Below are 22,120 nucleotides of genomic sequence, written 5' to 3'. Positions count from 1 at the left end.
AAAGTGGAAGAGGTTAAGAAAGGAGAATAGAGAAGGAAAGGGGAGAAAGTTAAAGAGGGAGAAGGCTACAGAAGGAAGGAGAGGAGATGGGTGAGTGAGTAATGAAGTATCCCCCCTCCCCTGCCCTTCAAGCTGTCAATACCAGGATAAAAATGTGTTGGGTTGCATTTAGCCGAGGGAAGAAGTAAATGAGTGTTTCCTTTACGGCGTGGTCGTTGACTTCAGCTTGTGTTCCTGCAGCAGCCGTTTTTACCTGTGCCTCTCACACCACTTAATTACCCACACTGCTGACACCACCTCACTGCATCCTCAAACATACCCGACAACCTCATATATAATACCAACAAGTGCAATCTGCACATCTTCTCCCTCTAATACTTAATCCTCTTGACGCTGTTGCTCCTCCTGTTTCTTCTGCGCCTGCTGTTGCTACTGATGTTTCTTATGTGCCTGCTGTTGCCACTGATGTTTCTTATGCGCCTGCTGTTGCCACTGATGTTTCTTATGCGCCTGCTGTTGCTCCTCCTGTTTCTTCTGCGCCTGCTCTTGCTACTTATGTTTCTTATGCGCCTGCTGTTGCTACTGATGTTTCTTATGCGCCTGCTGTTGCTACTGATGTTTCTTATGCGCCTGCTGTTGCCACTGATGTTTCTTATGCGCCTGCTGTTGCTACTGATGTTTCTTATGCGCCTGCTGTTGCTACTGATGTTTCTTATGCGCCTGCTGTTGCTACTGATGTTTCTTATGCGCCTGCTGTTGCTACTGATGTTTCTTATGCGCCTGCTGTTGATACTGATGTTTCTTATGCGCCTGCTGTTGCTACTGATGTTTCTTATGCGCCTGCTGTTGATACTGATGTTTCTTATGCGCCTGCTGTTGCTACTGATGTTTCTTATGCGCCTGCTGTTGATACTGATGTTTCTTATGCGCCTGCTGTTGCTACTGATGTTTCTTATGCGCCTGCTGTTGCTACTATGTTTCTTATGCGCCTGCTGTTGATACTGATGTTTCTTATGCGCCTGCTGTTGCTACTGATGTTTCTTATGCGCCTGCTGTTGCTACTGATGTTTCTTATGCGCCTGCTGTTGCTACTGATGTTTCTTATGCGCCTGCTGTTGCTACTGATGTTTCTTATGCGCCTGCTGTTGCCACTGATGTTTCTTATGCGCCTGCTGTTGCTACTGATGTTTCTTATGCGCCTGCTGTTGATACTGATGTTTCTTATGCGCCTGCTGTTGCTACTGATGTTTCTTATGCGCCTGCTGTTGCTACTGATGTTTCTTATGCGCCTGCTGTTGATACTGATGTTTCTTATGCGCCTGCTGTTGCCACTGATGTTTCTTATGCGCCTGCTGTTGCCACTGATGTTTCTTATGCGCCTGCTGTTGATACTGATGTTTCTTATGCGCCTGCTGTTGCTACTGATGTTTCTTATGCGCCTGCTGTTGCAACTGATGTTTCTGATATTGCTGTTCATGCTGGTGCTGTTATTGTTGTTGTTGTTGCTGGCGCTGTTACTGGCGGTGGTGTTGTTTTTGCTTCTCCTGGTGTAGAGATGATGGTGGAGACACGCGGGGTGGGGAAGGTCTGCCTTGTCCCTGTCTGCTAATTATCGAGGTATTAGTGTGTGTGGTGTAAGGTATCCTGTCTGTCACTCTTCTTATGTTTGATCTACTGTGAGTCTCACTTTCTCCTCACCCACACTCTGCTTCTCACCCACACTCCGCTTCTCACCCACACTCTGCTTCTCACCCACACTCTGCTTCTCACCCACACTCTCCCTCTCCTCACGTACACTCTCCCTCTCCTCACCCACACTCTCCCTCTCCTCACGTACACTCTCCCTCTCCTCACCCACACTCTCCCTCTCCTCACGTACACTCTCCCTCTCCTCACGTACACTCTCCCTCTCCTCACCCACACTCTCCCTCTCCTCACCCACACTCTCACTCTCACCCACACTCTCCCTCTCACCCATACTGTCCCTCTACTCACGTACACTCTCGCTCTCGCCCACACTCCTCACGTACACTCTCCCTGCCACCCGCAATCTCCCTCTCCTCACCCACACTCTCCCTCTCACCTACACTCTCCCTCTCACCCACACTCTCTCCTCACGTACACCCTCCCTGTCACCCACACTCTCTCCTCACGTACACTCTCCCTCTCATCTACACTCTCCCTCTCACCCACATTCTCCCTCTCACCCACACTCTCCCTCTCCTCACCCACACTCTCCCTCTCACCTACACTCTCCCTCTCACCCATACTTTCCCTCTCCTCACCCACAGTTTCCCTCTCACCCATACTCTCCGTCTCCTCATCCACACTCTCCCTCTCATCCACACTCTCCCTCTCACCTACATTCTCCCTCTTCTCACCCACACTCTCCCTTTCACCCACACTCTCCCTCTCACCCATATTCTCCGTCTTCTCACCCACACTCTCCCTCTCACCCACACTCTCCCTCTCACCTATACTCTCCCTCTCACCCACACTCTTCCTCTCCTCACCCACATTCTCCCTCTCCTCCTCTGGGGATTTAGTAAAAATTACGAGACGTGAAAGCTGAGACTTGAGAGAAACTGAGACGCCAGTATTATGGAGGCGGCAAAATATACACTAAATACAGGCGAAGACCACAAACAAAAACTGGAAACATTTAATGTAATAAGAGAGATATTTGTGGCCACAAGTGCCGCAGTAATACACTTGGTGTACAATATTAACACACATGACTTGATGATATTATGGTCCTAAACATTCTCAAGCATAGAATAAAAAAAATATGTTCTAGCTACATGGTTTTATGCATGGAAGCATTGTGATTCATTGCATGACCAGTTGACAACGCACTCAACTCACACAATGAGTCTCCGTGGTTCGATCCCTTGCACGGGTGGAAACGTTGGGCATGTTTCCTTAAACCTACTGTCCCTGTTTACCTAGCAGTAAGTGGGTCCCTGGGTGCAAGGCGACTGTTGTGGGTAACATCCTGGAGGACAAGACTAAAAGATCACAATGGAAATAAGGCAGTCCTGGATGACGCACTGCCTTTATTGAGGTATCCTTGGTGGCTAACCCTCCCACCGGGTTAAAAATTTCAACAAAATTTTATCTTGTCTTATCTTGCAACACTTTCCTTAACCTCGAAGCTGCACTTGATGTAGCTAACCCACATCATTAGTGAACTTGGCAAAATTTATGTAGGTGGTTGGCTTCTCCGATGGATCAAAGGCTACCTGTCCAACAAAAGACCTTCTGTGCTGCTCCAAGATCATATAAGTGTAACTAAAGACTTAATTAGGAGCCCCGCAGGGAGGTGTCCTCGGTCCAATATCATTCAACATTCTAATTATTCCTTTAGCAAATTCTATGCCAATGCAACCCAAGCATTATATAATTAGGCTTGCTGATGATGCAATGATTCACACCACCGGATTCTCCAACACCCAAAACATCCTTAACTATGTACCAGACTCGTGTCAGGACCTGGGGTTGATTACCTCGCCCAGAAAACCAAGATACTTAAAAGGCGTCCTCTCCAGGAGGAAGACAGATATAATTCCGGTAAGTCGGCTGATGTTTACCCAGTAACGATCATCAGCTGGTTAAGACTCGTGTCAAGACACAATGTTCTTTCCTCAAGAACAACAATAATAACAAAGGAGGAAAGTGGAGTCCACAGCGTCCACTTCCAGACAGAGATAATCTCAGACTTGACGTCTCTCTACTTGGACTTACTCTTACCACAAAAAAAAAAGGCTGAAAGCACTTAGATCTGTGACTGAATTTCACCCCAAATATGGTACTAATGTGAAAATATTGAAAAAAATTGTATTTTGCTTGAATTCAATCACTAGTCGATTATGTTTTTGCTCATGTGTCTGATAGAAAGCTTGAGGGCAAGGGGGGGGGGTGAAATTACAACACGAAGTGATGAGAATCATCTTAGAATGTCTATACTCTACTAAAATACTGTACATGCAGAAACAACTTGATATTTCAAGCAACAGAGATCAGGTCACTGAAACAATTGCTCTGAATGGTGCTAATACGCTTAGCCACACCAATCCAGACCTTTCGACACAAACCCAAGAATTTTCTTTACCACAAGAAAGCACTTCCTCAAATCTACCATGAAAATATAAATTGACCTACGAATGAATCAGATACGCGATCTATGTCAACTAAATCAGCAGCGACACTACACCATGGAAAATCACCTCTTTCGAATTTATCATACCTCACTATTCCCTAATGAACCTTATTAGATCATACTCAAAGCTTCGTCTCGAAAGTAAGCATTTAGTCAGACAGCATTTTCTTCCGCAAAATACATATGTTGGTAGTTACGCTCACCAAGCACTGATGCAGCTGGTAGTGTCCTTGTTGTCACACATAGCGAAGGCTTCTATGCAGAAATCAGAGCAAACATCAACACCTGGACTTCAGCTATATGAATCGACACCCTAAATATAAATGATTCATCATCATCCGTTAATGCTCTGAAATGTGTTAGTGTCAGTTTTGACAATCACGTACCAGAAGCCACACTAAGGCAAGACAGAACTGTGGACAGTGGAGTCTCAGTTCACCTTTTGTGGATACCCTCTCACACTGGCCTTCAAGGAGGGAGTAGCTTACAACTTCGGGTTCTCTACTAACAGTTTGAGAACAATAATACAAGAACTTCAACTAAACTTCATTAACTTGAGACAGAATCAGACTGACACCAGCCAGTCCATCTATCATGTAGGAGGAGCCACGTGTCCATAGCCCATCCGACACAATCAGCAGACGCTTGTATGTCCCTACTGACCGGCTTCTGCTGGGCTACAGGTAACAATGAAAGCTTGCATCGCTAACTGATGTAATATTACTTATGATATTTACATAGCACTTTGCTGTACACTAGCTGATGTAGACCTAGTCAAATGTATACGTCGCCAGAGGAACCATTGTCACATTCTGCGGAGGGGAGGGGGGTAAAGAAGGGGAGGGGATGTTGTAAGGTAAGGAGAGGAGAGGGTGTAGGAAAGGGTGAAGGGTAGGGTTTAAGAAGGGGGAGGGTGGGGTTTATGAAAGGAGGAGAGGGTTTAATGAAGGAGAGTGGGATTTAAGGAAAGGGAGGGTGGGGTTTAAGGAAGGAGAGGGTGGTGTTTAAGGGGGAGGGTAGGGTGTTATGTGGGGAGGAGGTAACGCAACAGTTAACCAGTCATCACTCAAGGTGAACTCTGCGACCTTGTTCCAGATGTGTGCATTAAGTGTGGGGGATTGAAGACAAAACTGACTAGCAGTGCCACACCTGCACCTGCTATCTTGACTACAACACCTGCACCTACTAACTTGACTACAACACCTACACCTGCTAACTTTACTACGACACCTGCACCTGCTAAATTCACTACAACACCTGCGCCTGCTAACTTCACAGCAACACCTGCACCTGCTAACTTCACTACAACACCTGCACCTGCTAACTTCACTACAACATCTGCACCTGCTAACTTCACTACAACACCTGCACCTGCTAACTTTACTACGACACCTGCACCTGCTAACTTCACTACAACATCTGCACTTGCTAACTAACTTCACAACAACACCTACACCTGCTAACTTTACTACGACACCTGCACCTGCTAAATTTACTACGACACCTGCACCTGCTAACTTCACTACAACATCTGCACTTGCTAACTAACTTCACTACAACACCTGCACTTGCTAACTAACTTCACTACAACACCTGCACCTGCTAACTTCGCTACAACACCTACACCTGCTAACTTTACTACAACACCTGCACCTGCTAACTTCACTACGACACCTGCACTTGCTAACTAACTTCACAACAACACCTGCACCTGCTAACTACACAACACCTGCACCTGCTAACTACACAACACCTACACCTGCTAACTTTACTACGACACCTGCACCTGCTAACTTCACTACAACACCTGCACTTGCTAAGTAACTTCACTACAACACCTGCACCTGCTAACATCACTACAACACCTACACCTGCTAACTTTACTAGGACACCTGCACCTGCTAGCTTCACTACAACACCTGCACCTGCTAACTTCACAACAACACCTGCACCTGCTAACTACACAACAACACCTGCGCCTGCTAAGTTCACTACAACACCTGCACCTGCTAACTTCACTACAACATCTGTACCTGCTAACTTCACTACAACATCTGCACCTGCTAGCTTCACTACAACACCTGCACCTGCTAACTTCACAACAACACCTGCACCTGCTAACTACACAACAACACCTGCTAACTTCACTACAACACCTGCACCTGCTAACTTCACTACAACATCTGCAAATGCTAACTTCACTACAACACCTGCACCTGCTAACTTCACTACAACATCTGCACCTGCTAACTTTACTACGACACCTGCACCTCATAACTTCACTACAACACCTGCACCTAACTTCACTACAACACCTGCACCTCATAACTTCACTACAACACCTGCACCTCATAACTTCACTACAACACCTACTAACTTTATTACGACACCTGCACCTGCTAACTTCACTACAACACCTGCACCTGCTAACATTGCTACGATACCTGCACCTGCTAGCTTCACTACAACACCTGCACCTGCTAACTTCGCTACAACACCTGCACCTGCTAACTTCACTACAACACCTGCACCTGCTAACTTCGCTACAACACCTGCACCTGCTAACTTCACTACAACACCTGCACCTGCTAACACTGCTACGACACCTGCACCTGCTAACTTCACTACAACACCTGCACCTGCTAACTTCACTTAACACCTGCACCTGCTAACATTGCTACAACACCTGCACCTGCTAACTTCACTACAACACCTGAATCTGCTATCTTTACTACAACACCTGCACCTGCTAACTTCACTACAACACCTGCACCTGCTAACGTCACTACAACACCTGCACCTGCTAACTTCACTACAACACCTGCCAACTTTACTACAACACCTGCTAACTTCACTACGACACCTGCACCTGCTAACTTTACTACAACACCTGCACCTGCTAACTTCACTACGACACCTGCACCTGCTAACTTTACTACGACACCTGCTAACTTCACTACGACACCTGTACCTGCTAACTTCACTACGATACCTACACCTGCTAACTTCACTAGGAAACCTGCACCTGCTAACTTCACTACGACACCTGCACCTGTTACATCAACAACTGTTCCGAACGACTATTACATCAACAACGGTTCTGAACGACTGTTACATCAACAACGGTTCTGAACGACTGTTACATCAACAACGGTTCTGACCAACTGTTACATCCACAACGGTTCTGAACGACTGTTACATCAGCAACGGTTCTGAATGATTGCTACATCAACAACGGTTCTGAACGACTATTACATCAACAACGGTTCTGAATGTGTTACAGTCACAACGGTTCTGAACGACTGTTACATCAACAACGGCTCTAAACGTCTGTTATATCAGTGTATACTCAGTGGCCACTTTAACAGGTACACCTGTTCACCTGCTTATCAAAAATATCTATTCTGCCATCACGTGGCAGCACCTCAATGCCTAAAATCATGCAGACATGGTCAAGAGATTCCCTTATTGTTCAGAAAAAGACATCAGAATTAGGAAGAAACGTGATCTAAGTGACTGACAGTGGAATGATTCTTGGTGCCAAACAGACGGGGTGGTTAAAGTATCTCAGAAACTGTTGATCTTCTAGGATTTTCACGCACAACAGTCTCTAGAGCTATATAACCAAAAGGCACACATTTACATTGACTTTGTAAATGGTCCAAGTCGGAGCGAAGCGTTGTCGAAAGCTCCCCTCTCCTATGTGCGGGTTATTTGTATATAGTCTCCAGAGCTTACAGAAAATGGTGTGGAAAATACAAAACATCCAGCAATTCTGTGGGTGAAAACGCCTTGTTAATGAAAGAGGCCAAAGAAGAATGGCCAGACTGGTTCCAGGTGAGAGGAAGGAAAAAGTAACTCAACCATATGCGATAACATTGTTTTGCATAAGAGCATCTCTGAACGCATAACAAGTCGAATTTTGAAGTGGATCAGCTACAGCTCAGAAGACCACACTAGGTTCCATACCTGTCAACTAAGAAAATGAAATTAAGGCTAAAGTGGGAACAGGCTTACCAAAACTGAACAGTTCAAGATTAGAAAAATGTCTCTTGGTCTGACGAACTGCAATTTCTGCTGAGACATGTAGATGATAAGGTCAAAATTTGGCATAAACCTCTGAAATGTGGTGGAAAGTGAGATTCACAGCATGAATGTGCAGCCGACAAACTTGCAGCAACTGTGTGATGCTATCATGTCAACACAAACCAAAATATCTAAAGTATGTTTCCGATACGCTGCTGATTAATGCCACGAAGAATTCAGGCTGTTCTGGAGGCAAGGGGAATCCCTACCCAATACTATCCTCTTCAATTTTAATTTTAGGTACTAGAATGTATACATATGTTTCTATTTTTCAACGAGTTTCTTCAAAATTAAAAAAACAAAACAGTATAATAAAAACGTGTGGGTTAATTCGGTAAGATAATGGAGAGAGGTTGCCATTCTCAACTATAACTTTACAATTTTAAATTCCAGTTAATACAGTAATCTTTCTACAGTTTAAAAAACGTTTTTTTAAAGGTTTAAATAGACAGTATTATGAGAATGGTGGATGTTTTAGTTTCATGTCTAATGTTGCGGCCCCCTGCCAAACTAGCGGTTAAATAGTTAACCTGCCGGCCGGCAGTACCACTGGGTACGTCATCAAACCCAATGTGGGGACTGCTGAGCCGGCCTTAGGGCAGTAAGTTCCTGAGTGCCTCACGGTGCACATCTAAGCAGTAGGTACCTGACCACCTAAGGGTACAGTCTACTGGCTTTAGTAACAGTATGTACCTGAGGGCCTCAGGATACGCACCTAAGCAGTAGGTACCTGACCACCTAAGGGTACACGTCTACTGGCTTCAGCAACATTAAGTACCTGAACTCCTCAGGGTACACATCTACGCAGTAGGTACCTGACCACCTAATCGTACCTATCTACTGGCGTTAGAAGAACCGCTCACCGCAGCTCACTGAGTCTGTTGGCCTCAGTTACTTGACGGCCGCATTCAGTGAGCTTGCAGCATGGTGCTCGGCTAGCGGTGTGTCAACCGGCTTTGGAGAGGATTTACTGGACTACCGGTGATGTCTGTGGACTCACCGTCTACGTTGATCAACTGTGGGCCGGAATCATCAGATGCTGTTTGGTGGGACATTACATGAAGAAAAGGTTGGAGTGTTACACTGAACTGGGCCAGGACCGTAGTGTGACACTTAGGAACGTGTGATGGAGTGGAACACTGAGATATGCACAGGACCGTAGTGGAACACTGAGATGAAAAGGGTGTCGTGGGACACTGAAGATGGCCTGGTTGTAGTGTACACTGAATAGTGTCGTGTGACTGGCCTCGTGTCGTGAGAAGCAGTTGATTGTAATTTATTATACAAATGTTATTTATAATTTATTATTTTAGTATAGAGATATATATATATAGTGACAGTAGTATCAAAGTGGTACCCTGTGTAGGGTCACGAATAATTATTTACTATTTTAGTTAGATGCTAATTATAATTTATTATAGTAACATGTACATATTATTATTATATCATAGTTCAAATACCTCTAGACCAAAGATAGTTGATTTTTATATATTAAAGATTAATTGATTTTAATGTGTGTATTTATGTATCCCGAACTCTGTATTACAAAAGGAGTAAAATCTTAAAATCTTACCATCTTCTTTTAAAAATTACTTTTTTTGTAATATCTAACATAATTCGAAATTATTCAGAATTTTATTTTCATAATTGTTTTATGATTGTCCTCATCAAATTACTAAACATGTAGTTTCAGAAATTTGCCGTTTTCTTTTTCATTTTGTAAACCTCAGGGAAAGACTTTAATGGGTGATGAAACTGGTATATCAGAAATCAAGTTATTTACTACGAACGTGTAATTTAATACCTGTTGAACAATAAGCATTCCCTTATATACTGAATATAGTTTTAAAAATATAAAATACTGATAAATATTGATATCGGCATCAGCCAAAAATTGGGTATAGGTAACGATATCGGCAAAAATTGAGTAGCAGTATCGATATCAGAAAAATTTTTGATATCCTATCCTTATTGAAAAGTATTCCAAATTCAAATATTGTATTTTAATTTTATGGTTATTGTTATCATCCACATAGAAAACGTAAGAAATGTCTGTAAGGCAAAGTGAAACAAATGTTTGGCCTTAACTAGATGACAATCTGGGAGATGTAAGGGCGAGCCAACGGGCCAGCACGACCAGTAGACCAGTGGACTAGCAGACCAGTAGACCAGTGGACTAGCAGACCAGCAGACCAGTGGACTAGCAGACCAGTGGACCAGCAGACCAGTGGACTAGCAGACCAGTGGACTAGCAGACCAGTGGACCAGCAGACCAGTGGACTAGCAGACCAGTGGACTAGCAGACCAGTGGACTAGCAGACCAGTGGACCAGCAGACCAGTGGACCAGTGGACTAGCAGACCAGTGGACCAGCAGACCAGTGGACCAGTGGACTAGCAGACCAGTGGACCAGCAGACCAGTGGACCAGTGGACTAGCAGACCAGTGGACCAGTGGACTAGCAGACCAGTGGACCAGCAGACCAGTGGACCAGTGGACTAGCAGACCAGTGGACCAGCAGACCAGTGGACCAGTGGACTAGCAGACCAGTGGACCAGTGGACTAGCAGACCAGTGGACCAGCAGACCAGTGGACCAGTGGACTAGCAGACCAGTGGACTAGCAGACCAGTGGACCAGCAGACCAGTGGACCAGTGGACTAGCAGACCAGTGGACTAGCAGACCAGTGGACCAGCAGACCAGTGGACCAGCAGACCAGTGGACCAGCAGACCAGTGGACCAGCAGACCAGTGGACCAGCAGACCAGTGGACCAGTGGACTAGCAGACCAGTGGACCAGCAGACCAGTGGACCAGCAGACCAGTGGACCAGTGGACTAGCAGACCAGTGGACCAGTGGACTAGCAGACCAGTGGACTAGCAGACCAGTGGACCAGCAGACCAGTGGACCAGCAGACCAGTGGACCAGCAGACCAGTGGACCAGCAGACCAGTGGACCAGCAGACCAGTGGACCAGCAGACCAGTGGACCAGTGGACTAGCAGACCAGTGGACCAGCAGACCAGTGGACCAGTGGACTAGCAGACCAGTGGACTAGCAGACCAGTGGACCAGCAGACCAGTGGACCAGTGGACTAGCAGACCAGTGGACCAGTGGACTAGCAGACCAGTGGACCAGCAGACCAGTGGACCAGTGGACTAGCAGACCAGTGGACTAGCAGACCAGTGGACCAGCAGACCAGTGGACCAGCAGACCAGTGGACCAGTGGACTAGCAGACCAGTGGACCAGCAGACCAGTGGACCAGTGGACTAGCAGACCAGTGGACCAGCAGACCAGTGGACCAGCAGACCAGTGGACTAGCAGACCAGTGGACCAGCAGACCAGTGGACCAGTGGACTAGCAGACCAGTGGACTAGCAGACCAGTGGAGTAGCAGACCAGTGGAGTAGCAGACCAGTGGACCAGCAGACCAGTGGACTAGCAGACCAGTGGACCAGCAGACCAGTGGACCAGCAGACCAGTGGACCAGCAGACCAGTGGACCAGCAGACCAGTGGACCAGTGGACCAGCAGACCAGTGGACCAGCAGACCAGTGGACCAGCAGACCAGTGGACCAGCAGACCAGTAGACTAGCAGACCAGTGGACCAGTGGACCAGTGGACTAGCAGACCAGTGGACTAGCAGACCAGTGGACTAGCAGACCAGTGGACTAGCAGACCAGTGGACCAGCAGACCAGTGGACTAGCAGACCAGTGGACCAGTGGACCAGCAGACCAGTGGACTAGCAGACCAGTGGACTAGCAGACCAGTGGACTAGCAGACCAGTGGACTAGCAGACCAGTGGACTAGCAGACCAGTGGACTAGCAGACCAGTGGACTAGCAGACCAGTGGACCAGCAGACCAGCAGACCAGTGGACCAGCAGACCAGTGGACTAGCAGACCAGTGGACTAGCAGACCAGTGGACTAGCAGACCAGTGGACTAGCAGACCAGTGGACCAGCAGACCAGTGGACCAGCAGACCAGTGGACTAGCAGACCAGTGGACTAGCAGACCAGTGGACCAGCAGACCAGTGGACCAGCAGACCAGCAGACCAGCGGACCAGCAGACCAGCAGACCAGTGGACTAGCAGACCAGTGGACTAGCAGACCAGTGGACTAGCAGACCAGTGGACCAGCAGACCAGTGGACTAGCAGACCAGTGGACTAGCAGACCAGTGGACTAGCAGACCAGCAGACCAGTGGACTAGCAGACCAGTGGACTAGCAGACCAGTGGACTAGCAGACCAGCAGACCAGTGGACTAGCAGACCAGCAGACCAGTGGACTAGCAGACCAGTGGACTAGCAGACCAGTGGACTAACAGACCAGTGGACTAGCAGACCAGTAGACTAGCAGACCAGTGGACTAGCAGACCAGTGGACCAGCAGACCAGCAGACCAGTGGACTAGCAGACCAGTGGACTAGCAGACCAGTGGACCAGCAGACCAGTGGACCAGCAGACCAGTGGACTAGCAGACCAGTGGACTAGCAGACCAGTGGACCAGCAGACCAGTGGACCAGCAGACCAGTGGACTAGCAGACCAGTGGACTAGCAGACCAGTGGACTAGCAGACCAGCAGACCAGTGGACTAGCAGACCAGTGGACTAGCAGACCAGCAGACCAGTGGACTAGCTGACCAGTGGACTAACAGACCAGCAGACCAGTGGACTAGCAGACCAGTGGACTAGCAGACCAGTGGACTAGCAGACCAGTGGACTAGCAGACCAGCAGACCAGTGGACTAGCAGACCAGTGGACTAGCAGACCAGTGGACTAGCAGACCAGTGGATTAGCAGACCAGTGGACTAGCAGACCTGTGGACTAGCAGACCAGCAGACCAGTGGACTAGCAAACCAGCAGACCAGTGGACCAGCAGACCAGTGGACTAGCAGACCGGTGGACCAGCAGACCAGTGGACTAGCAAACCAGCAGACCAGTGGACCAGCAGACCAGTGGACTAGCAGACCAGAAGGCCAGTGGACTAGCAGACCAGCAGACCGGTGGACTAGCAGGCCAGTAGACTAGCAGACCAGCAGACCAGCAGACCAGTGGACTAGCAGACCAACAGGGCGTGCTCACCCTCCCCACTCAACATTCTTGTTGCTTAAATGTAACCTTTTAAGGGCACTCAGGTGAAACATGTCTAATTACCGGTGAATTATGCTGCCCAGGTGAGCCGTGTACCCAGATGTCTAGCTCACCTGTCCGGTCTTCCCTCCTGTGTGTAGCTGTGAACACCTTCCCTCCTGTGTGTAGCTGTGAAACCTTCCCTCCTGTGTGTAGCTGTGAACACCTGTCCTCCTGTGTGTAGCTGTGAAACCTTCCCTCCTGTGTGTAGCTGTGAACACCTGTCCTCCTGTGTGTAGCTGTGAAACCTTCCCTCCTGTGTAGCTGTGAAACCTTCCTTCCTGTGTGTAGCTGTGAAACCTTCCTTCCTGTGTGTAGCTGTGAAACCTTCCCTCCTGTGTGTAGCTGTGAAACCTTCCTTCCTGTGTGTAGCTGTGAAACCTTCCTTCCTGTGTGTAGCTGTGAAACCTTCCTTCCTGTGTGTAGCTGTGAAACCTTCCTTCCTGTGTGTAGCTGTGAAACCTTCCTTCCTGTGTGTAGCTGTGAAACCTTCCTTCCTGTGTGTAGCTGTGAAACCTTCCCTCCTGTGTGTAGCTGTGAAACCTTCCCTCCTGTGTGTAGCTGTGAAACCTTCCTTCCTGTGTGTAGCTGTGAAACCTTCCTTCCTGTGTGTAGCTGTGAAACCTTCCCTCCTGTGTGTAGCTGTGAAACCTTCCCTCCTGTGTGTAGCTGTGAAACCTTCCTTCCTGTGTGTAGCTGTGAAACCTTCCTTCCTGTGTGTAGCTGTGAAACCTTCCCTCCTGTGTGTAGCTGTGAAACCTTCCCTCCTGTGTGTAGCTGTGAAACCTTCCCTCCTGTGTGTAGCTGTGAAACCTTCCCTCCTGTGTGTAGCTGTGAAACCTTCCTTCCTGTGTGTAGCTGTGAAACCTTCCCTCCTGTGTGTAGCTGTGAAACCTTCCCTCCTGTGTGTAGCTGTGAAACCTTCCCTCCTGTGTGTAGCTGTGAAACCTTCCCTCCTGTGTGTAGCTGTGAAACCTTCCCTCCTGTGTGTAGCTGTGAAACCTTCCCTCCTGTGTGTAGCTGTGAAACCTTCCCTCCTGTGTGTAGCTGTGAAACCTTCCTTCCTGTGTGTAGCTGTGAAACCTTCCCTCCTGTGTGTAGCTGTGAAACCTTCCTTCCTGTGTGTAGCTGTGAAACCTTCCTTCCTGTGTGTAGCTGTGAAACCTTCCTTCCTGTGTGTAGCTGTGAAACCTTCCTTCCTGTGTGTAGCTGTGAAACCTTCCTTCCTGTGTGTAGCTGTGAAACCTTCCTTCCTGTGTGTAGCTGTGAAACCTTCCTTCCTGTGTGTAGCTGTGAAACCTTCCTTCCTGTGTGTAGCTGTGAACACCTTCCCTCCTGTGTGTAGCTGTGAAACCTTCCCTCCTGTGTGTAGCTGTGAAACCTTCCTTCCTGTGTGTAGCTGTGAAACCTTCCCTCCTGTGTGTAGCTGTGAAACCTTCCTTCCTGTGTGTAGCTGTGAAACCTTCCTTCCTGTGTGTAGCTGTGAAACCTTCCCTCCTGTGTGTAGCTGTGAAACCTTCCTTCCTGTGTGTAGCTGTGAAACCTTCCCACCTGTGTGTAGCTGTGAAACCTTCCTTCCTGTGTGTAGCTGTGAAACCTTCCCTCCTGTGTGTAGCTGTGAAACCTTCCCTCCTGTGTGTAGCTGTGAAACCTTCCCTCCTGTGTGTAGCTGTGAAACCTTCCCTTCTGTGTGTAGCTGTGAAACCTTCCCTCCTGTGTGTAGCTGTGAAACCTTCCTTCCTGTGTGTAGCTGTGAAACCTTCCTTCCTGTGTGTAGCTGTGAAACCTTCCCTCCTGTGTGTAGCTGTGAAACCTTCCTTCCTGTGTGTAGCTGTGAAACCTTCCTTCCTGTGTGTAGCTGTGAAACCTTCCCTTCTGTGTGTAGCTGTGAAACCTTCCCTCCTGTGTGTAGCTGTGAAACCTTCCCTCCTGTGTGTAGCTGTGAAACCTTCCTTCCTGTGTGTAGCTGTGAAACCTTCCCTTCTGTGTAGCTGTGAAACCTTCCCTCCTGTGTGTAGCTGTGAAACCTTCCCTCCTGTGTGTAGCTGTGAAACCTTCCCTCCTGTGTGTAGCTGTGAAACCTTCCCTCCTGTGTGTAGCTGTGAAACCTTCCCTCCTGTGTGTAGCTGTGAAACCTTCCTTCCTGTGTGTAGCTGTGAAACCTTCCCTCCTGTGTGTAGCTGTGAAACCTTCCTTCCTGTGTGTAGCTGTGAAACCTTCCTTCCTGTGTGTAGCTGTGAAACCTTCCCTTCTGTGTGTAGCTGTGAACACCTTCCCTCCTGTGTGTAGCTGTGAAACCTTCCCTCCTGTGTGTAGCTGTGAACACCTGTCCTCCTGTGTGTAGCTGTGAAACCTTCCCTCCTGTGTGTAGCTGTGAACACCTGTCCTCCTGTGTGTAGCTGTGAAACCTTCCCTCCTGTGTAGCTGTGAAACCTTCCTTCCTGTGTGTAGCTGTGAAACCTTCCTTCCTGTGTGTAGCTGTGAAACCTTCCCTCCTGTGTGTAGCTGTGAAACCTTCCTTCCTGTGTGTAGCTGTGAAACCTTCCTTCCTGTGTGTAGCTGTGAAACCTTCCTTCCTGTGTGTAGCTGTGAAACCTTCCTGTGTGTAGCTGTGAAACCTTCCTTCCTGTGTGTAGCTGTGAAACCTTCCTTCCTGTGTGTAGCTGTGAAACCTTCCCTCCTGTGTGTAGCTGTGAAACCTTCCCTCCTGTGTGTAGCTGTGAAACCTTCCTTCCTGTGTGTAGCTGTGAAACCTTCCTTCCTGTGTGTAGCTGTGAAACCTTCCCTCCTGTGTGTAGCTGTGAAACCTTCCCTCCTGTGTGTAGCTGTGAAACCTTCCTTCCTGTGTGTAGCTGTGAAACCTTCCCTCCTGTGTGTAGCTGTGAAACCTTCCCTCCTGTGTGTAGCTGTGAAACCTTCCCTCCTGTGTGTAGCTGTGAAACCTTCCCTCCTGTGTGTAGCTGTGAAACCTTCCTTCCTGTGTGTAGCTGTGAAACCTTCCCTCCTGTGTGTAGCTGTGAAACCTTCCCTCCTGTGTGTACCTGTGAAACCTTCCCTCCTGTGTGTAGCTGTGAAACCTTCCCTCCTGTTTGTAGCTGTGAAACCTTCCCTCCTGTGTGTAGCTGTGAAACCTTCCCTCCTGTGTGTAGCTGTGAAACCTTCCCTCCTGTGTGTAGCTGTGAAACCTTCCTTCCTGTGTGTAGCTGTGAAACCTTCCCTCCTGTGTGTAGCTGTGAAACCTTCCTTCCTGTGTGTAGCTGTGAAACCTTCCTTCCTGTGTGTAGCTGTGAAACCTTCCTTCCTGTGTGTAGCTGTGAATCCTTCCTTCCTGTGTGTAGCTGTGAAACCTTCCTTCCTGTGTGTAGCTGTGAAACCTTCCTTCCTGTGTGTAGCTGTGAAACCTTCCTTCCTGTGTGTAGCTGTGAAACCTTCCTTCCTGTGTGTAGCTGTGAACACCTTCCCTCCTGTGTGTAGCTGTGAAACCTTCCCTCCTGTGTGTAGCTGTGAAACCTTCCTTCCTGTGTGTAGCTGTGAAACCTTCCCTCCTGTGTGTAGCTGTGAAACCTTCCTTCCTGTGTGTAGCTGTGAAACCTTCCTTCCTGTGTGTAGCTGTGAAACCTTCCCTCCTGTGTGTAGCTGTGAAACCTTCCTTCCTGTGTGTAGCTGTGAAACCTTCCCACCTGTGTGTAGCTGTGAAACCTTCCTTCCTGTGTGTAGCTGTGAAACCTTCCCTCCTGTGTGTAGCTGTGAAACCTTCCCTCCTGTGTGTAGCTGTGAAACCTTCCCTCCTGTGTGTAGCTGTGAAACCTTCCCTTCTGTGTGTAGCTGTGAAACCTTCCCTCCTGTGTGTAGCTGTGAAACCTTCCTTCCTGTGTGTAGCTGTGAAACCTTCCTTCCTGTGTGTAGCTGTGAAACCTTCCCTCCTGTGTGTAGCTGTGAAACCTTCCTTCCTGTGTGTAGCTGTGAAACCTTCCTTCCTGTGTGTAGCTGTGAAACCTTCCCTTCTGTGTGTAGCTGTGAAACCTTCCCTCCTGTGTGTAGCTGTGAAACCTTCCCTCCTGTGTGTAGCTGTGAAACCTTCCTTCCTGTGTGTAGCTGTGAAACCTTCCCTTCTGTGTAGCTGTGAAACCTTCCCTCCTGTGTGTAGCTGTGAAACCTTCCCTCCTGTGTGTAGCTGTGAAACCTTCCCTCCTGTGTGTAGCTGTGAAACCTTCCCTCCTGTGTGTAGCTGTGAAACCTTCCCTCCTGTGTGTAGCTGTGAAACCTTCCTTCCTGTGTGTAGCTGTGAAACCTTCCCTCCTGTGTGTAGCTGTGAAACCTTCCTTCCTGTGTGTAGCTGTGAAACCTTCCTTCCTGTGTGTAGCTGTGAAACCTTCCCTTCTGTGTGTAGCTGTGAACACCTTCCCTCCTGTGTGTAGCTGTGAAACCTTCCTTCCTGTGTGTAGCTGTGAAACCTTCCCTCCTGTGTGTAGCTGTGAAACCTTCCTTCCTGTGTGTAGCTGTGAAACCTTCCCTCCTGTGTGTAGCTGTGAAACCTTCCTTCCTGTGTGTAGCTGTGAAACCTTCCTTCCTGTGTGTAGCTGTGAAACCTTCCCTCCTGTGTGTAGCTGTGAAACCTTCCTTCCTGTGTGTAGCTGTGAAACCTTCCCTTCTGTGTGTAGCTGTGAAACCTTCCCTCCTGTGTGTAGCTGTGAAACCTTCCCTCCTGTGTGTAGCTGTGAAACCTTCCCTCCTGTGTGTAGCTATGAAACCTTCCCTCCTGTGTGTAGCTGTGAAACCTTCCCTCCTGTGTGTAGCTGTGAAACCTTCCCTCCTGTGTGTAGCTATGAAACCTTCCCTCCTGTGTGTAGCTGTGAAACCTGTCCTCCTGTGTGTAGCTATGAAACCTTCCCTCCTGTGTGTAGCTGTGAAACCTTCCCTCCTGTGTGTAGCTGTGAAACCTTCCCTCCTGTGTGTAGCTGTGAAACCTTCCCTCCTGTGTGTAGCTATGAAACCTTCCCTCCTGTGTGTAGCTGTGAAACCTTCCCTCCTGTGTGTAGCTGTGAAACCTTCCCTCCTGTGTGTAGCTATGAAACCTTCCCTCCTGTGTGTAGCTGTGAAACCTGTCCTCCTGTGTGTAGCTATGAAACCTTCCCTCCTGTGTGTAGCTGTGAAACCTTCCCTCCTGTGTGTAGCTGTGAAACCTTCCCTCCTGTGTGTAGCTGTGAAACCTTCCCTCCTGTGTGTAGCTGTGAAACCTTCCCTCCTGTGTGTAGCTGTGAAACCTTCCCTCCTGTGTGTAGCTGTGAAACCTTCCCTCCTGTGTGTAGCTGTGAAACCTTCCCTCCTGTGTGTAGCTATGAAACCTTCCCTCCTGTGTGTAGCTGTGAAACCTGTCCTCCTGTGTGTAGCTATGAAACCTTCCCTCCTGTGTGTAGCTGTGAAACCTTCCCTCCTGTGTGTAGCTGTGAAACCTTCCCTCCTGTGTGTAGCTATGAAACCTTCCCTCCTGTGTGTAGCTGTGAAACCTTCCCTCCTGTGTGTAGCTGTGAAACCTTCCCTCCTGTGTGTAGCTATGAAACCTTCCCTCCTGTGTGTAGCTGTGAAACCTGTCCTCCTGTGTGTAGCTATGAAACCTTCCCTCCTGTGTGTAGCTGTGAAACCTTCCCTCCTGTGTGTAGCTGTGAAACCTTCCCTCCTGTGTGTAGCTGTGAAACCTTCCCTCCTGTGTGTAGCTGTGAAACCTGTCCTCCTGTGTGTAGCTTTGAAACCTGCCCTTCTGTGTGTAGCTGTGAGACGTGACATCTTGTGTGTAATTGTGAAACCTGTCTTGTGTGTAGCTATGGGACCTGTCTTGTGTGTGACTGTGGGACCTGTCTTGTGTATAACTGTGGGACCTGCCCTCCTACGTATATTTGTGGGACCTACTATGAATCAACCCAAAATACAAAACAGCCAGACAGATATATCCCTCCACCCCCCCCCCCCCAAGAAAAATACAGAAAAGAGATAGGAGAACATTTGGAATAATACACAAATAATAATAATAATAATAATATTTTTATTTCTACAGGTACATGTACAAGGTATAAAGGCCTAGTACAACTCACAAACACAGTATTAGAGGCAACATAAATATGGTATACCTATGAAAGGTTTCGAGAGTCGCCAATATGACATTATTTCAATATATCGTACTAGCTGGCCAAACCGCATATATTCATAATAGAGAAGTTAGATAAAGCACAATTAACCCTAAATGGGCAAATAATAAACAAAAATATCACTTGGAAAAACAACAGAGAAATTTTCCGGTAAATTAAACGAGAAGAGAGTTCACATTATTGACCAATTTAAGAGAAAAGTCGCAACACCTGTAAGAAGAACTAAAGAAATTATGAAATTAAAGCTGCACATGAATCAAAGACTAATTCCAAGGGTTTCTTTTAGATGTACAGGAAAAAGAATATGGAAAAGATAGGCTCACTTAAATGTAACTCTGGTCAACTTACTCTCAGTGACAAAGAAATGTGCAGATTTTTTGTACACTTACTGCATGTTTTTTGTTTTTACTTATGAGGATACAAATGAAAACCCGGAAATCAATAATAATTTACGTATATTAGGACGAGAATAAATTATGTAAGATCAAAGTCACTGGTGACACGAGCCTCAAACAACTACACAAACTAAGTTTCTTGGCCACGATGAACTGTTTTCAATGGTTCTAAAGGAATGTAAATAGGAACTGAACAAACCATTAATTAATTTCTTCAACAGATCACTACAGAGGGGAATCGTACCGATAAGCGGAAAATGTAAATGTGATACCCATTTACAAAGCATTTGCATGTCCATTTACAAAGCATGGTAAATGTGATGTCCATTTACAAATTACAGGCCAATCATCCTAACCTTAACTGTGGAAAATGTTATAAAATCAATAAGTGCAGATGCAAGTCGAAGCCAACTTGACAGAAATAATCTGATCAACGAATCTCAGCACGGTTTTACCAACGGACTTTCTTGCCTTACAAATCTACTAAACTTTATCAACAACATATTTGATATTTGAAGGTACGTGAGTAATCACTAGGTCTGGGACCCTGATTACCTCTTAGATACTAGGGTCAACAATGACTATTATATATATATATATATATATATATATATATATATATATATATATATATATATATATATATATATATATATATATATATATATATATATATATATATATGTCGTGCCGATTAGGCACGACATATATATATCTTGCCATGTAAGACAAGTGAAAATTTGTGTATGCAATAATTTCGCCAAAATCATTCTGAACCTAACGAAAAAAATATGTTTCACTGGGTTTGTTTTGTATTAAATTATTGTAAACAAATCTAAAATATATTTAGTTGGGTTAGGCTAAAATAAATTGCTCTTGTTATAATAAGGTTAGGTAAGTTTTCTAAGATTCTTTTGGTCCAAAATTAAATTTTTTTACATTAACATTAATGAAAAAAATATATATTTTAACGTACAAGAGAAAAGTTTAGAAAGGACTTAATTTTAAATGAGTTCTTGCTAATTGACCAGTTTTACATATTCGGCACGACATATATAAATATATATATATATATATATTTTTTTTTTTTTTTCAACAAGTCGGCCGTCTCCCACCGAGGCAGGGTGACCCAAAAAAGAAAGAAAATCCCCAAAAAGAAAATACTTTCATCATCATTCAACACTTTCACCACACTCGCACATTATCACTGTTTTTGCAGAGGTGCTCAGAATACAACAGTCTAGAAGCATACACATATAAAGATACACAACATATCCCTCCAAACTGCCAATATCCCAAACCCCTCCTTTAAAGTGCAGGCATTGTACTTCCCATTTCCAGGACTCAAGTCCGACTATATGAAAATAACCGGTTTCCCTGAATCCCTTCACTAAATATTACCCTGCTCACACTCCAACAGATCATCAGGTCCCAAGTACCATTCGTCTCCATTCACTCCTATCTAACACGCTCACGCACGCTTGCTGGAAATCCAAGCCCCTTACCCACAAAACCTCCTTTACCCCCTCTCTCCAACCCTTTCGAGGACGACCCCTACCCCGCCTTCCTTCCCCTATAGATTTATATGCTTTCCATGTCATTCTACTGTGATCCATTCTCTCTAAATGACCAAACCACCTCAACAACCCCTCTTCTGCCCTCTGACTAATACTTTTATTAACTCCACACCTTCTCCTAATTTCCACACTCCGAATTTTTTGCATAATATTTACACCACACATTGCCCTTAGACAGGACATCTCCGCTGCCTCCAACCGTCTCCTTGCTGCTGCATTTACCACCCAAGCTTCACACCCATATAAGAGTGTTGGTACTACTATACTTTCATACATTCCCTTCTTTGCCTCCATAGATAACGTTTTTTGACTCCACATATACCTCAACGCACCACTCACCTTTTTTCCCTCATCAATTCTATGATTAACCTCATCCTTCATAAATCCATCCGCCGACACGTCAACTCCCAAGTATCTGAAAACATTCACTTCTTCCATACTCCTCCTCCCCAATTTGATATCCAATTTTTCTTTATCTAAATCATTTGACACCCTCATCACCTTACTCTTTTCTATGTTCACTTTCAACTTTCTACCTTTACACACATTCCCAAACTCATCCACTAACCTTTGCAATTTTTCTTTAGAATCTCCCATAAGCACAGTATCATCAGCAAAAAGTAACTGTGTCAATTCCC

The 22,120-nt window shown here is 46.5% G+C and overlaps 1 protein-coding gene across 2 annotated transcripts in view; it reads right to left on the bottom strand.

Moving 5' to 3' along the window:
- The window catches only part of LOC128688135 (protein let-756-like), a 496,439-nt gene that overhangs the window by 195,724 nt on the left and 278,595 nt on the right, over positions 1–22,120 (bottom strand). The window lies entirely within an intron of this gene.

Source organism: Cherax quadricarinatus, chromosome 19 (genome assembly GCF_038502225.1).
Source record: "Cherax quadricarinatus isolate ZL_2023a chromosome 19, ASM3850222v1, whole genome shotgun sequence".
Taxonomy (NCBI): Eukaryota; Metazoa; Arthropoda; class Malacostraca; order Decapoda; family Parastacidae; genus Cherax; species Cherax quadricarinatus.
The sequence above is the reverse complement of the archived record's forward strand: the minus strand, read 5'-3'. Positions and strand labels throughout refer to the sequence as shown.